Source organism: Eurosta solidaginis, chromosome 1 (genome assembly GCF_040869045.1).
Source record: "Eurosta solidaginis isolate ZX-2024a chromosome 1, ASM4086904v1, whole genome shotgun sequence".
NCBI classification, from domain to species: domain Eukaryota; kingdom Metazoa; phylum Arthropoda; class Insecta; order Diptera; family Tephritidae; genus Eurosta; species Eurosta solidaginis.
The window spans coordinates 91,655,282-91,670,889 of NC_090319.1; the positions used below are offsets into that span (position 1 = coordinate 91,655,282).

General features: G+C 37.4%; 1 protein-coding gene and 1 pseudogene across 9 annotated transcripts in view; one reads left to right on the forward strand and one right to left on the reverse strand.

The window, feature by feature from the left end:
• The window catches only part of LOC137237255 (putative nuclease HARBI1), a 526,467-nt pseudogene that overhangs the window by 450,905 nt on the left and 59,954 nt on the right, over positions 1-15,608 (forward strand).
• The window catches only part of LOC137236454 (serine-rich adhesin for platelets), a 344,342-nt gene that overhangs the window by 67,016 nt on the left and 261,718 nt on the right, over positions 1-15,608 (reverse strand). For 7 of the 9 annotated variants that reach the window (XM_067759064.1, XM_067759067.1, XM_067759066.1 and 4 more), the window contains one exon: positions 14,064-14,214. The exons of the other annotated variants lie outside the window; for them this stretch is intronic. The gene's annotated coding sequence lies outside the window, so the exon portion shown is untranslated. The remainder of the gene's footprint in view (positions 1-14,063; positions 14,215-15,608) is intronic. 9 annotated transcript variants of the gene reach the window in all.

Below are 15,608 nucleotides of genomic sequence, written 5' to 3' on the forward strand. Positions count from 1 at the left end.
AGCAGCGAGAAATTTGCGTTTGTGCAAAAACAAAAATTCCTCACATCAACAAAGGCCATCAACGTCAAGTTTGTGTCTTTAGTTATTTTTCGCTTAAATGCTTTCTTTTGTTTTACGATTGGCGCATGCGATATTACTTAAGCATTTATATTTATATATATGTATATATTTATTGTGATATTTTTTTTAAACAATATTTTTTGCTATATGCGTAAGCGAATATATATATAATTTGTTTTTGCATTTGCACTGTGTTATCAGCAAACTAATGCTCGATCAATTTCCTGTCAAAGCGGTATTTGTTTTCTATATTTCTTTAGCGTTTTGTAACATTTTAGGAGTAAACACGAAATGCTTTTAAATTTCTTATTTCAAATTTCTCTTTCTAAATGACGTTTGCTTTATTAATGGGCTCGATTTTATTTTCGTTAAAATTTTGAATTATGTATGTAATAAAAATATGTCAATGATTTTATTCCATAATCACACTTTTGGGTGAATCTTAAGGTGGGTTGCGATACGATGATGGATCATGAAGAGTTTTTCAGAAATAAGCGAATATAATGCACTTTTCTTCTGCTGCTTCTAATGATTAAGATCAGTGCCGCTCACAATTTTTTTTATTGAAGTGCAAATTACAATACATGTACAAAATTGTATATACACTAACATTTTTTTTTAATTAAAAAAAATAAAAGTTAAATTTTCAAAGGCTCAAAAAGCTTAAAACTTGTAATATATCGATTGATTAAAAAATTTCGTAAATCGCTATATCATCACAATACTAAAAGCCAATTAAACTTAATTCTCAAAATCTAGCACAACAACTTCACTCAACACTGGCTGATTTTTATTTCAATTGTTATTGTCATTAATATGGCATTCAGATCATCTCCACAACTGCGTGACGTAATGTCCCCTAAGCTCAGAATCTCACGGAACTTTGAAGTGTCCTTTGTGGACAGGACAGGACGTACTGGGATGGATAGAAATTCGATGACGGAAGAACGGGAGCTGGCATCTATGGGCTGAACTTCAAGAAATCGATACCAGTGGGATGCTACCCCACCATATTTCAGGCAGAAACTCATGCAATAGAAGATAATGTGTGCGGAGAGGCTCAACATCGAAGAGCATCTACATTATGTCGGACAGCCAGGCTACCCTGCGTCCCTTGCAATCCTACACAGTTATATTTAAGCTAGTGGATACTGCATTGAAATCCTTAATGACTTTACTTACTTACATAATTGGCGCTTAACCGTTTAAACCTTAATGACCTGTGAGGTTTGTTAGGATGAGTTCCCGGATATCAGGGACATGAAGGTAACGAACATGCAAATTATTTAGCAAAGCATGGTGCTATAGCAGCATTTTTTGGTCCAGAGCCCTTTTGTGGTCTCACAAAAGCACATACCAGGCAAACTATAAGTAACTGGGAAAGAAACCAATTGAGACGTCACTGGATTGACTGCCTAGGGCAAAGACAGGCCAAACTGTTTATACTACCGGCAACGAAAGTAAAAGCCAAACTCATTAATCTAAGCAGGGAGGACCTAAGAACTCTCACTGGGTACTATACGGGACATTATAGCATACGCCATCACCTACGTAAATTAAATCTATCCGTTACTCAAATTTGTCGGTTGTGTGAGCTGGAGGATGAAACGCCGGTTCCCATCTCTCCGAATGCGTCGCTCTGGCAAGGCAGAGACTATTCCACCTAGGTGGTGTGATTCTTAATCTCCATGTGAAATGAAGTAAAAAGCCTCAAGAAGTACTTAGATGCCACAAAAGCCTCCACATACAAAATTTGGTTGAAAGGTCATGTACAATAGATCTGCAAAGGTCGCAGTGCTTCCAGGCCTAATAATAATATTACCGGACTTACAGCTTCGAAATAGTGGTGAAAAACTGAGTCTTAAAATGTGGTGCAACGCCCATTTCTTAAAATTTGGAACGATGTTGCTGGTGACCCAAATGTTAGTCCAAATAAGAGTTCGCACCATTAATATCTGATCTAGGTCGATGCAAAGTTTCCACACACACAAAAGCTCGAGTGTTGACTCAGAAATAGTTGAGAACACGAAAAAGTACTGCAAGCTAGAGCGCGGAACTCGAGCAGAACATAGGAAACGAGATATTTGCGAAGTACAAAATTTTGCCACCCCGGGTCTCGAACATCTCAAGACGCGCACATGAAACTTTTCATGACTTTTAATACCATTAACATAATGTCAAAATAAAAGCGCATGCAAGTTTCCAAAGTCTTGTCATAAATTCCAAGTTCAAACCCTTAAATGGCTGGAGTAATTTTAATTTTCTTAATGAATAAATTTTGAATACAAAGGTAAGGTGTAAACAAACACAAAAGTGCTATAAGTGTAAAGGGTTTGAGTAGCTCTGCTTAAGGTGATATAATGATCCTTTTTTATTTGAAACAAAGACATTTTTTTTGTTTAATTCAAAAACCTAAAGGCTCCAAATATGATAAACTACAAAATATTTATAAAATGAAATAAGCCTTATATAAGGTGTAAAATAAAATTTTTGGCGAGTATGCTGGATTAAGCATATTTTATTTTATTATATTGTTGAGTATTTACATAGACATATATTGTATACATGTAAATATGTATATTTATCTTCATTCAATATTCTTGTCAGCGTTTTTTTTTTTTTTTTTCGGTCAAAGGGTTTTCACTTGTCTTGAAGTGTTTTTGTTGCTGTCAATCGCCGTATTGCCGCTAGCATTATTTGAAATTGATGTTTTTCTGTATGTATGTATGTATGTACATATGTTGTAAATATGTATATCTGCATGTAAGTGCAAGACATATATGTGCACTGGTATGTTCAACGCAATATGTGAAAATTTACTCACGACTGTTAAGTTATTATTGAATGATTGCAAAGCGTGAGTAGTCAAGTGTTTGTGAATATCGAATCATATACTTATGCAAAGCCGTGGAGACATACACTTTAGTGTTTGTACCTACCATGCAGAAAGCAACTATCACTTCTGCGAGTATGCCAGATCCACCTTCAACTTAACCAGCTAGGAATGCGATCAGAAGGTCTAGAGAGGTAGGCAATTCCCATTTCGTGGAACATCACAATTTGAAAGTGTCAGTTGAAAGCATTGAGCGGAAGCAGGATTAGAGCTGGAGCCGTCTAAAGCGTGCTAAAGTTCTGTGCTAGTTCACCACCAGGAGGATTTTCTAATACGACTGTGCTGATTGAAATATCGGCTTTGAGGTAGGAATTGGTATAAAATGGTAGTAGTTATGGACCAAACCACTTGTAAAAACGTGTCAAGGCCTTAAAGATTTCGACAAAAATGTGGACAGGGGCGATCCTAAAGTTGGTTTGACAGGATAACACTGAAAGGTTAGCTTACAGCTCCTGTGTGATTCCTTTTAATGCCTAAAAATGTGAGTGGCGGAGTTAGTAAGCTAAGGATGACGGGTGAAAGATGATAATGAATAAGGAGTACAAAACTGAAAGATGGAGAGAAAGAAGTGAAGGAGGTAAGTCATATGTATAATAAGAGCGTGGGACAAAGTTGATGGGAAAGCGGGCAGAGGCGTTAAAAAATTATATGGCAGGATATCTACTTTCTGTCTATTTTACTAAGTCTAAGCTAATACTGACGTCTTAAAATATGATGCTTTTCTTATAGGATATAGATTCCGGTACGTTCTGGTAACAAGCACTTTTAAGGCTAAGGAGATGTCGGGATATATCCGGAAAGATTTGATATGACCACATTCAACCTTCTAGGCCATACCGCCCCACTCGCTATTTTCATAAGGAAGTTGGGGTCGCCAGAGTCTCGGCTGCTAAAGCAACAGGATCCGCCGCGGGTAGGGGAGATTGACAATTGGGTTGGACGAGCTATAAATTGCGCTCGCAATCCCTTTGAAAGGGTCGCGCGACACAAGCCCTTGAAGAAATTGGGTATTTTAGTCAAATTTCACAAAAGATGACGAAAAACCGTTTTAGCACGCATATCTTATCGTGAAAGCAATATATATATTAAAATATTCATTTCGCAGGGTGGTGCTTTGAAACCTAATTTCTGCCAAGATTTTCCTACGGGGTAGGAACAAATATGCAAGCGCGTATTTATCGACAATCAACAGATTATCAGTTGGAAGCCAAATGCGTGGGAAAGAAAAAACTAAGAGCTTTCATACATGAATTTACCAATTAAACACTGCGATTGGCTTCCCCCTTCAAAAAAACAATTTGTCGCCTATTGACTTGCTTAGATTTTGGAAGGCATAGGCCCCGTTGCTATTTTTTTGTAATAGTCGTCCTGCCTAGTCAGCATTTCCACCTATATCATTATCTCAAGATAATCTAACATACTTAGTCTTAGACAAATTTACAGTTTCAACAGACTAGGACCCCAGTCGCTAAGGTTGTTTGTTGTTTGGAGAGTCTCTGTTATGGAGTTTTCAGATTGAATTCCGGCTCTAGCACATATTGGTAAAAGGAACGACTTTGTTTGACCCCTTAAATCATCGAGTTTTGTGGATTTTCTATCGGCTCTTTCGACAGGCATGCCGTTTTTTGCGTCAATCGCTTCTTTGCAGAGCCAACTGGCATCAATTGGTAATACAAGACAGCTGAAATCGTTTTTCACCTGATTTTTTCAGCGGAGTGGGGCTGCCATCCTCTCGTATTTCTATAGACGGGCTCCGCTAAGAATACATTCTTGGCATCATCCCTCAACCTCATGATCGCCAGTGCAACACAGTCCAGCGAAAACTGAGTCGACAGCTGGGTTTCCACAAATTTGTAGTATAGCGGGGAAGGAGTATGACCTCCAGTATATTTATCAATATGCAGTAAAAAGAGTGGATGTGACCCTACTTGGTTAGATCGTTTGCCAGCACGTTTTTAGGGATTACTCAACCTCAGTGCAGATGATGGGACGATTCGCGTCATTGTTTTTTATTTTGTGCGCGGGAATGATGGCTCTCACCCTGCCTAACGGAGCATACAATATGGATTGCCGTCAAAAGGAGCTTGCTTATCTTTAGGGCTCCAACATAAAGTTGTTGCCAAATACTTTTGATATCTTGTTATACAAATTAGCCGGTCTAAGCAGGAGTTTCGGATGAAATTATGACAGCAACGATGGATCCTTGAAGTTCGCACACGGATGCTGAGTCGGCCTAATTAACGTCAAGGAGGATTATGCTTTCCACGGTTATCAATTCGAAGTAATGTAATGTAATGTATTTATTTATTACGGCTTTCCTAAGCCTAACTTAAATCTATTTTACATGTTTATAATTTTCTTCTGGACTATGAAATCTAGAATAGTTACATCTATGTCCTACCTTGGAGTACTATGGATGGGAGACTTCCAGATCATGTGAACAAAGTGTTGTGCTTCTGTAGTATGTAGGCATTTTACGCATGTTAGTAAAGCGCGAAGGCAACATCTACACGGCGATGCACTGAGTTAATCGAGTGATGCGTTTCAGTATGTGCTTCGGCAACCTTTTTTGTATGCGTACAAGAGCTTGGAAGTCTTGGCGCTACATAGCAGTATAGTTTCACTGCACTTCTATCGATGCTATGGAAGCCCGCCTGTCCAGCACTAAATTGGTAGTGTTCTGCAATAATTGTACAATTTTTGTTTAAATTTATTGGAATGACATGATTTAATATCATTCGGTAGTTCATTATAGGATTTAAGACCTTTATAATACAGATTACATTTGTCTGCTTCAGTTTTATAAGCCGGCAGATTAAAATCATTTTTATTACGAGTATTTACAGAGTGCATATCTTTTACATATTTTATATTAGTCCTCAAATACGCAAGCAAAGTTCCTTCTATTATGTTTTTAATACATTTTATGGTATAGTAAAAAAGTTGCTGTCTAATGCTAAGCCAATTAAGAGAGCATAGCATGTCTCTGATAGGTGTGTCATACCGTTTTTTGAGAATGAATCTCATAGCTCGGCTCTGTTGCTTTTGTAGCTTGTATATCTGACTATCTCGCAAGATGAAAAATATAGTTGGGCAATAAATAAAATGAGGTTCGATTATAGATCTGTAGACGATGATTTTATACCTTCTATTTAAATATTTGCAGGTTCGTTGTGTAAAATATAATTTTTTCGCTATTTTTCCTACCGTATAATCCACGTGCTCGTTGAATTCAGTAAGAGTATGTGGTCGGATACAAGGTGAGTATCACCAATCAGCAAAATAAATAGCTCTTGGTACTAATAATGTAGCTGACAGCCGAACAGTGACCGTTATCTACCGCTTTGGTATGAATGTCCTCACTGACTGTGCTAAGAGCAATATCGTCTATATAGTCTACTAGATCTGCGTAGTGTACGGTGACGTCGTAAACAATTATGTGGGTTTCTACCTTTCTACTAGTATGAAGCTGACAAAGCCGATACTCCTTTGAAGCTTATGACTCAGCTAGTCGGTAGCAGTTCTCACAAAGATCACAAAAAGGCAACATGGAGAAATGGTTGGCTTGAAAGTATGGAATCGACGATATATGAAAGTAGAAACCGAGGGTGGTTGGCTCCAGTTGACTGGCAATAGATTATGGTGCCAACAGCAGGGGAGATGAGGGTCGTGGACATACTTTACGTAAGCACATACGAATAAACATAAGTATAAGCGCGATATTGTATGCAAGATATTGTTGGCGAAGAGCCGCATATTCGCCATAAGCAATCGAATCAATTTTCCACCGCGTATGGAATGATCGGAATCGCAGATTTTTATTTTTTTTTCAGGCAACATTTTTCCAAATAAATAACCGGATCCTCATTTTTCGCGACTATTTTTTGTTTGTAAATTTTGCAATGCTGCCACCACAATGGTTGTTCTTGCCAATAACTGCATATTTGCGCGTTTTGTTCATATAACGAAAACTAGTCAGTTGAAAGGTGTGTTGCAGCAACAACAACAAGTATACCTATATACCTACATACATATGGCTCATTCCAGGATAATCGATACTGGTACATCAATACCAAGTAAGTCCCATCTCGCCTTTTACGTTCCCTTCGTTCCTTTCATAAATAAATACTTGGCGCGATTACCTCCGAGGAGATTTAGGCCGAGCTTTTCTTACAATATGTGGCAAATATAAATACCTATTAAGCAGCTAGGTACGAGATGGATTTGGGATCTGCCATATCAACATCAGTCCCAGTGAAAAATAACTTGGATACGAACACTCTTTTCTGATGTCTGCTTGGCTGATCAAATGCAAAAGAAGGCATAAAATAAACGGTTCTTCCGACATCTTATAAAAAGGATAGGATAAGAAATGACCATCGCGAGTTAAGCGGACTAAAATATTCTCGCGATGAGAATGCGTAAGAGGAGGTTCGAGAAGGAAAAAAGTCATTATCGAGGCAGTCAAGAGAGTAGCAGAAGGTGCCAGTACCGGAGCGGATGGGATTCCTAACCGGCATTGGCCTGCCCATATTCATAATACTCTCGAACACTCGCTAAGTATCATTTCCGACAAAAAAACATAAACAAGAAAAAAACCGATCGAAATCGTGTGATTAGATTTGTGGTGGAAAAAGATTGCGCTTTTGTGCACATCTTTGGAGGAGTATTCGCGCTGTCTGTATCACAGCGTAGCTCTCTCAGTGTTATCGGTCTAGTAAGTACTTTGGCGGATAAAAACTCGGCGCGATTCGGAGCTCGTCCCGATTACCTCATGAATAGTTCGGTATCACCATGTCGAGCTTCCTAGGCCGGTTTTGGTGAGTCCAGAAGAAAAATAGAAAGTCACGCCGTTTTGGAAAAGAAATCGAGTTTGCGCGCAATGTACATAAGTAAACGTTGTTGTTTCGCAAAGTTTTAGAAGATGCCCAGTTAAAAATAAAAAACGTGAAACCGAAAGGTATAGACCAAGAAGCATGAGATGATGGATGGAGTCAGGCTTTAATTCCTGCTAGACCTATATTAAAACCTAGTAAGCGTCATTATAGGTGAGGGAGCGATGAGTCTGATATCCCAACCCCTGTCGTTGGAAAATAAGAATTAAGAATATCCTAGTTTAGGTTAGGTTAAATTAGGTGGTAGCTGTCCTGATAGGGAAAGCTCACTTGGAAAACATGAAGATCCGTTGGGATACCACATAAAAAAATTACTGTGACGTAGCTATAGCTACTTAGAGAATAGTTGTTCCGAAGGCTACATATCTCAACCTTGGATAAATCCTCGGGAGATCCAAGTGAGTCCCGACCGAAGTACTTTCGCCTAGTTCTGGCCAAAGCTGAGCAATCAAGCATAAAGCAATATCCTAACACAAATCTAATAAAGTACCGGGATTCTCATTAACTCTAAACTGAACTGATTGAGCTTTATACTTGATAAGCCTACTAGCGAGCTTATTTCCACCAACCTTCAAGACCTGGAGAAAACCTATGGTAAGAGAATCGACATTCGCCATCTCTATGGTGGATTCAAAGCATATTTAGTCCATATTTGAGTTAGACAAAAGTGGGTCTTACTGTGAACAAAGTCTCTTGTCTAACTTGTCATCAAACAAAAAACCGGCGGATTTGCATCTTGGCAGCTACATCGTTGTAGACGAATATAAATTCTAAACTCTGAAGGTCTTCGCTTATTTGGGGAGCAACTTTAAGAAGCGAAACCAACGTCAGCTTAGAGTTCCAATTCCAGAATTCTACTGTTAACAAGCAGATACTGAGTAGCTAATAGTTCTCTCTGAATACCAGATCTAGGGTGTTGAACGGTGTTGAAAGAAAATTTTCTTTTTCGAGTATTCAAGCGCTTTAAATTGGACTGATCCCGTGATTTTGAAAGGAACAAAGTGATCTATGATTGTGTCTTCTCAATCGCAGGGGTTTTTATTCATAATTTTGACTGAACAATATGATGTAAATCGCAATTCGTAATTACTGATCTGATCATAACTGCATTCGTGATTTGTTCTTTCTACTGTTAGGAGTTGTTTTGAAGCGGTGAAGGCGAAGCCCTATATGGAGAAAGCAGCACAAATCCCCGATTCATCATCGCAGCTAAGCTGCAAGCGAGGGCGTTTGCATAGCCGTCTATCTAGTAGTTTACTGCGACATCTGACGCTCTTTAGTCAGAGTGGTTTACTGTTTCTGTAATGAGATTTGTGATTGGGTCTGTGATTGTCATTAGTGGCAAGCGCAATTGCCAATGAGATGAAACAAGCAACTCACAAAGTCAGTCAGTCAGGATGATGCCGTTGTATATGTCGATGTCGTTTAATGAGATCTTCAGTCGCTGTGACAAAGCCAAAGGAACATATATGAATAATCATTAAAGAGAACTTGTTTCACGGTTTATGAACTCAAACTTAAAACTTGAAATGTTCCACCTACCACTAGACACCGTGGAATGTGCCATATGCATACATGTACAAATAAGCACTTGCAACCAGCAACACCAGAGCGTGGCTGAGAAACGCGTTTTGGAGTGCCCTCTAGCGCTTGTCGCACATTTATTTTGATCAAAGCATTCTGTTTTTGTAAACGCGAAACATTTTCTCTCTCCACTCACACCCGCCAGTCGTTTTTCTTAAACATTTCACTAAAAACATTAATTTAATTTTCTTGAATTTTTTTTTCACTTTTTTTGGCAAACAAAATGTTGACCCACTTCTTGGTGACTGCCTCCAATGTGTGCCTCAAGCAATTTCGGCAGTTGCCACAACCATTTTCGGCCAAATGTGCTTTTTTCGGCGATTTTGTTTTTGCTTCGTTTTATGCAGTGCATGCTGTTGCACTTGTTTATTGAATTTGGTGCATATTTTTTAATTTTCTTGTTGTTATTTTTATTGGTATACTTTTTAGCAATGCCAATTTTGATGTATTTAGTAGCAGATCTTAAACTGGATAAGGTAGAACAAGTTTTGTTGAATTTGAAGAATAAAATAAATAAAGAAAACAAGTAAGTAAATACTACGTTGCTATTTTTTGGGTTAGCCTTAACACAGCCCCAACAACAAGTTGACCACGCTATCCCACGCAGTTGTAGGTCTTATCTTCTATTCTTAAATGCATTTGCGAATAGCTTAAGCGTGAGAATTTCAATTAAGTTGGGCTTTAAAACATATTTTTTTTAAATTCAAATATTGATTCATCGCGCCTGCTCCCGTTTTCATAAAAACATTGTCGTAGCCATTTTAAATTTAAGGGGCATGTTATGTGTAACGCAACGTGTCGTATTTTATCGTATGAACCAGAACTCGTATGATATAAGAGCATTCATTCACCTCAGTAAGTGAAAGTAGTAAACCTGATTCCCTCTGTGAAATTTTTACACTCAGAGAAAAACGCCGTTCTAAAATCGAGCACCACCGGACTCAATTCAAGCTTTTCATGTTCTTACTTTTTTGTTCTTGAAAAACGAATGACCTGTTCTTAAAACAACAACCTTGTTCTTGAACTGACACCATTTTCTTGAAAAGAGAACGGCTGGTTATAAAATATGAACGAATGTTCTATTAATGAGAACGATGTTCTTAAATTAGGTACAATGTTCTTAAATTAAGTTCAAGAAAAAAGAAACGGTACAATTCGTGTGCACTACAATGTTAAATACAACATTTGGGACAAGCTGTTAAGCAGTTGTAGTGGGCCAGCGGCTATGATGTTGCGGTTGCGATCGTGTGGCGCGAGTTCGATAACCGTGAAACTCAGAAGCTTTTTAAAACAATTTTTTTATATTCTATTTTTTTAACTCTTATTTTTCGTTCAGCTCCATTCACATATGCAGAGGTAATTCTCAAACTTGTTATGAAATGTTTTAAATATATATTTAGATTTCTCGATAAGAGAAATATATGAAAAAATGCATATAATGCTTTTTTTCAAACCTTTTGGCTTTTAATAATAGTTTTTTTGTTATTAATTCTAATTAATAACAACAAAATTATTTATTAATACAAAATAAATAAATAAGTGGGTAATAATTAAAAAATTACCTTCCTCCCACCAATGATCAAGCACAAACCGTTCTTTAATTGCGACCGAAAATTGTTAAATCGACCCCAAATCGTTCTCGAAGCGTGAGAACGAAAAATCTTAAATCAAGCCCAAATAGTCCTTGAAATGAGCACAAACGTTTCACACATCAATACCAAACTGGTCATAAAATACAAACGGTGTGCTTGGAAAAACTGTTCTTAAAACAAGCCCATCGGTCACGAGTTAAGAAAAAACGTACTTAACAGACCTTTGTCAACGAATGTTCTTAATTTTTAACTTGTTTCGTTCGTTTTAGAACGATTTTTTCTCTGAGTGTAGTACTATATATAATGGTGAATGTGAATGCCAGTAACTGCGACGCAAAGTGTTACGTCTTCATACATAATCTGGCCATAAATCGTTTTATTGCCGTTCTAGTAATATTTGTATTTCATTTTAGTCAGTTCATTTTTACAAGACTAATCGGATTGGAATCGAAATAAAAAGATGTTAAAATTTTTTTAAGCATATCCTTCATATAAATGAACCAAAAGCAATGAAAAATGTCTGTTTAAACAAAGACATAATCTTGTTGAATTTTGATATTCAAATTTTCATTGCCGGACTTAGGTTAAGAATATATCGAAAGCCTATTTATTACTTTCTAATTATGTCGAATATAGAAAACTCTTTAATTCTAATTATTATAACATATTAGGTCCCAACTTTTCTATCAAAGTTTCAGATCTCTGGGTTGTCGGAAAGTATCTCAAAACAGTAGCAAAATTTCCAAGTTCGGTTAATTTTTTTTAATTTTCACGGTCCGTGGACCACCAAGCAAAACATTTTTCCCCCATGTTGCATTGTCACAAGGTTCTGAATTGAGTTCATTGCCTCAAGAATCTAGCTCTACGGGAAGTTATCAAAAAGGCGGTCGCAAGATTCCACATGTTGTAAATGTACTTTCTAAATATCTCTAGATATCTCGATCCCTGTCCTACATAGAAAACTCTTTTATGCTAAATATTGCAACGCATTACAGTCGAAATCTATGTTTAAAGTTCCAGGTCACTGCGTTATCGGGAAGTTCCTTGGAACATGGCAGCAAAAATTTCCAGGCTCGGACGATTTTTTTAATTTTCATGATCCCTGGACCACCAAGCAAAAAATGTTCCCTCATGTTGCATTTTCATCGGGTTCTGAAGTATGTTTATAGTTCGGGAACCTAGCTCTAGCTCTAGCCAAGTTCAGACGTTTTTTAGAGTTTTTACGATCCCTGGACCCTTTGCCAGGTTTTTTTTCCTCACGTAAAGTTGTTGTCACAGGGAAGTTACTTAAAAGTGGAATGCATGAAAATTGGAAAAACATTTTTTTAAATTTATATAAAAGATTGTCGATTTTAAAAGGAATGACGCGCCGCGCCGAAAGAGACACTGGCTACATGTTCCAGTGCTAGTATGCGTTATCTTGACACAAAGATAAAAGTCTAGCTAGAGAGAGACAACATCATTTTTCAAATCTTTTAAGAGTAATTTTCTCAAATTTGAAAACTGAATTATTTGTACATTTGTTCCATACTTAAAGAGCGGGCCCCGAATATTTCATATTAAGAAATTCTCCCACTTTCTCCCTCTCCCATTTTTCCTCTCCATATGCCTCACCCTCTCCCACTCAAACTTCCACTCCATACTCTTTATATACCGCAATACAGAATCCCGAAATACCTAATGCAGATATCACCAAATCCCAGCCGTACACAATCCTGACAAGATCAAATATAGGCACAGAACCCCGACTATTTCTTAATAAATAATTTTATATCGACTACGGAACATCACCCTATCCCAGAAAATTTGGAATTCACCATACAGGTCATCAAGAGACCACTGTACTGCTGCTCATACGTAGAAGATACTGGGTAAATGACTGGTGAGCCCCATTCTAGGAGTCCAATACTCAAAATTCGCAGTTGAGGAAAGCAGACTTCCCAGGAAGACGTGCGCCACTCTGGCACAACTTTCATATATATTTTGCAATATTATGTGAAAGCAAATTTTAATGTGAAAGCAACGCCCCCTATATCCATATCTTCCCGATTCAACCCTGAAATACTGAAACTGCAAATTTCCTGGGACCGTTAGAGTATTTTATGATATTTTGTGAGAGCTCGATGAAGAATATTTCTTTGCGGCTTGCTGGTAGGCATTGTTAAATGCTGCTGCATCTATTTGAGAAAGGTGCCTAAAATAGTCCTTGAAGGTGTTCTCTTTCCTATCTTTGTGGTGATAGCCTGAAGAGCGGCCGCCATGGACTTCCTCTGGGTATGCAGGTTAAGTACTAGAAATTTTATGTATCTTTAAGTATAATGTGGGTATCTAGAAGTCTCTCAACTATTTGGCCTATCGGCTTGATAACTACGTTTGGTATTTTAGCTGCAGTCCATGTTTTTGGAATGTGGAAAATCATAAGATGAACACTCTGTTCTTATTGAAAAATGTCCAGGATATTTTTAAGTCTGACAGGCCTATGTCTAGTTTATGTCAAATATATATATTCCAGGTACAGGCATAGTCATTTTTCAGAAATCAGCATTCAGCATCCAAAAGTTGTTCACAAATAAAAAAAATCGGCTGAGCAAAAGTACCCGATCAAACAAATTTACCCTTTCCCAAAAAAAGTACCCGTGTTTTAAAAGTAACCGGTTATAAAAAGTACCCACTTTAAAAAAATACTTCGTTCAATAAAGTACCCGGCTGTGAAATAAGAGCCTGGTTGAAAGCAGTACCCGAATCTAAAAAAGTACTCGATCAAAAAAAAAAGACCCTCTCCTAAAAAACCTCCCAATCTTAAAAAGTACCCGGTTCTAAAGAGGGAACGAGGTTCAAAGTTACCCAATTCCAGAAAAACACCGGGTTCTTTAAAAGTATTCGGTTCGAAAAGTATGCGGTTTTAAAAAAATAATGTATACGCCAAGGTACCCGTGTTTTCAGTAGATAGGGATAGGTTTGCGTGTTAATCTTTGGTTTTTAATAAAATAACGTTCTTAATTTTAAATAAATTTTACTAAACAAATTTGAACTACGTACATTTTCCTTCAACGTTATTGACTGACAACTTTTATTTGACTTCGTGTTTGGTTTAATGTTGTACCCAATTACTTTGGTATCGTTACTTTTTTATGCAGTTACCGGTTCTCCACATTTATTCTGAAAGACACGTTTAAAGGTTGTTTTGGATCTGAAAAAAAAATCTCATTAGAAAAACGAACTGAAAATATATATAAATTTTTTTTTATAGAATGATTGTGGTGAATGTCATCGCCTAAAGAGTTAGCACTGGAGCGTATTGGAACTAAGCCACTCCAAGGACTACCCATAGCCCTAAGCTACACCAATGGGGACTAAAAAACTACCAGGGCCCCCTGTACCATCGTTTGATTAAGCAGCGCACACTCGAAAATAATGAAAAGTCTTCCGCAAGGTCCATGCATCATCACAATTAACCAGTTAAGCAATTTTAATTAATTCATTAAAAAATTTACTCCAAAAATTTAATCCAAAAAAGTGAAATTTTTGTTTATAATTGAAAACCTGCAACTCAACACCATGATTAACCCGTGCCAGCATTGTATTAGCTCGAAAGCTCGCGGCTGATTAATTTCCTACAAGTATAAGAAGAAACAAACAAAAAAACAACCACAAAGCAAAAAATTAATAACGAACATAAAAAAAATTAAATCGTTCCAGGCCAAAAAATATTTCACACACTGATTAATCAAAAGTATGTAAGCAATTTGTGTTAGCTGCAAACGCCATTCAACTCTTGACCATACGGTCCGGCCCGGCGTACGGAAAGCGTCTGGCATACAGTGGTGAGGTCAGAAAAAGCATGAGAAATAAATGAGCATAAGAAGTTTGTGAGTTGGCTAAATGGAATGAAGTACGAATGGAGTTGAATGAGTTTTGATTTCTAACTATTTACGAGTATGTATTGTTTTAACTACGGAGTTATTGTAGAATTGGCTTGCCTTTTGCTTAATTTCACAACAAAACGAGTAGCGCACGTAAAAGTCAAAAGTCAAATTTTCTAAGCGCGCAAACAAACACTTGGAAGTTTGAAGAATGAAAAAAAGAGTTTATAAATTCTCTGCAGTCAAACCAGCAAGTTGCTTACTACTTCCGAACTGGGAACAATATGAAGCTCAACTACCCACTAACCAATTTTTTCCGAAATTTTTGTCGAAATCGTTTAGCTGTGCCTAAAGATTTTTCCGGAATCCGTATTGATTTTTCTCCAATTAGTTATGATATTTCTGTGAAGTTTTTGTCGGTCACTTCTTGTTTGTTTCTTATCGGCTTGTTATCGGCGGGCTACCGATACGTTATCGCCTTCGTATTGAAGAGTTATCGGTAAATGATGTAAATTGGAACGATTTTCTGTCATCCCTTGTCAAATCTGGTTTGGACAGAAAAACACCCAACAACAAATAAACCCAAAACAATTAACGCACCAAAACAACAACCTCACAAAGAAGGTCAAACGACTAAAATTACGGATTTTTACCTACCTCAGTCAGCGACACAAATCGATCAGTTGAAACCACCCTCGGTTCTGAATGAACACACAGCACA